This window comes from Pteropus vampyrus, unplaced genomic scaffold (genome assembly GCF_000151845.1).
Source record: "Pteropus vampyrus isolate Shadow unplaced genomic scaffold, Pvam_2.0 Scaffold284, whole genome shotgun sequence".
Classification (NCBI taxonomy): domain Eukaryota; kingdom Metazoa; phylum Chordata; class Mammalia; order Chiroptera; family Pteropodidae; genus Pteropus; species Pteropus vampyrus.
In genome coordinates this window covers 1,320,550-1,321,742 of record NW_011889065.1, presented here as the reverse complement: position 1 = coordinate 1,321,742, position 1,193 = coordinate 1,320,550, and positions in this window count along the sequence as shown.

The window sequence follows — 1,193 nt, the reverse complement described above, 5'->3', positions numbered from 1 at the left end:
TAACTGGCACCATCTGGTCACGGGCTCTTCCCCATGGGACTTCTACTCAAAAGGCCGAACTCATCGCCTTCACTGAGACACTAAGTTGGGGAGAGGATAAGGCAGTCACAATATACACTGACAGCCGATACGCCTTTGCCACTGCACATGTACATGGAGCCATCTACAAGGAAAGAGGGTTTCTGACTTCAGCTAGGAAGAACATCAAGAACAAGGGGAAGATCTTAGCCTTACTTAAAGCCGTATAGATGCCTAAGGCTCTTGCTATTGTTCATTGTAAAGGGCATCAAAAAGGGAATAGTCCTGAGGCTGAGGGAAACTGATGAGCCGATGCAGAGACAAGAACAGCAGCCACAAGGCCAGCGGGGCCCCCACCACATCTACTGACTGTTGTCTCTTACCCAGAACTGCCTCCGTCTCCGACCTATATGGCGGAAGAGAACATATATTTTCAAGATAAGGGAGCCACTAGGAACCAACGGGGTGGTGGACGACTGCAGATGGAAAAATTGGGCTCTCACGGGCCCTTGGAAGGACTCTCCTCCACCAACTACACCAGACCACACACTTAGGGTGAACTAAGATGCTCCAAGCTTTAGATCCCTGCTTTCACTTGTTAGAAGGGGGAAGAACTGCAGAGGAGATCGCCTCACGATGCCCAGCTTGTGCCCAAGTTAATCCAAAGAAGGGGAAGATAGAAAAACCTAGGCATGGGGAAAGAGGAACTTATCCGGGGGACCACTGGGAAGTCGATTTGACTGAGGTAACCCCGACTGTGGGGGACTACGAATATTTACTTGTTTTTATAGACACCTTTTCAGGATGAGTAGAGGCCTTCCCCACCAGGAAAGAGACTGCCTTAGTAGTTACTAAGAAACCACTATGAGAAATCCTCCCTCGATTTGGTCTCCCTGGAACTTTAGGGTCGGATGACGGGCCAGCCTTCATAGCAAAGGTATCACAACAATTGGCTAGCTAGCTAAATTTGCGATGGAAACTTCACTGCGCCTACCGGCCCCAAAGTTCAGGTCAAGTAGAGCAAATAAATCGGACCCTAAAAGAGACATTAGTCAAGTTAGGATTAGAAACTGGTGAGACCTGGGTAGAACTTCTCCCCTTTGCTTTTCTCCGAGCCAGGTGTACTCCATATATTAATGGATTCACCCCATTTGAAATTTTCTTCGGAAAACCCC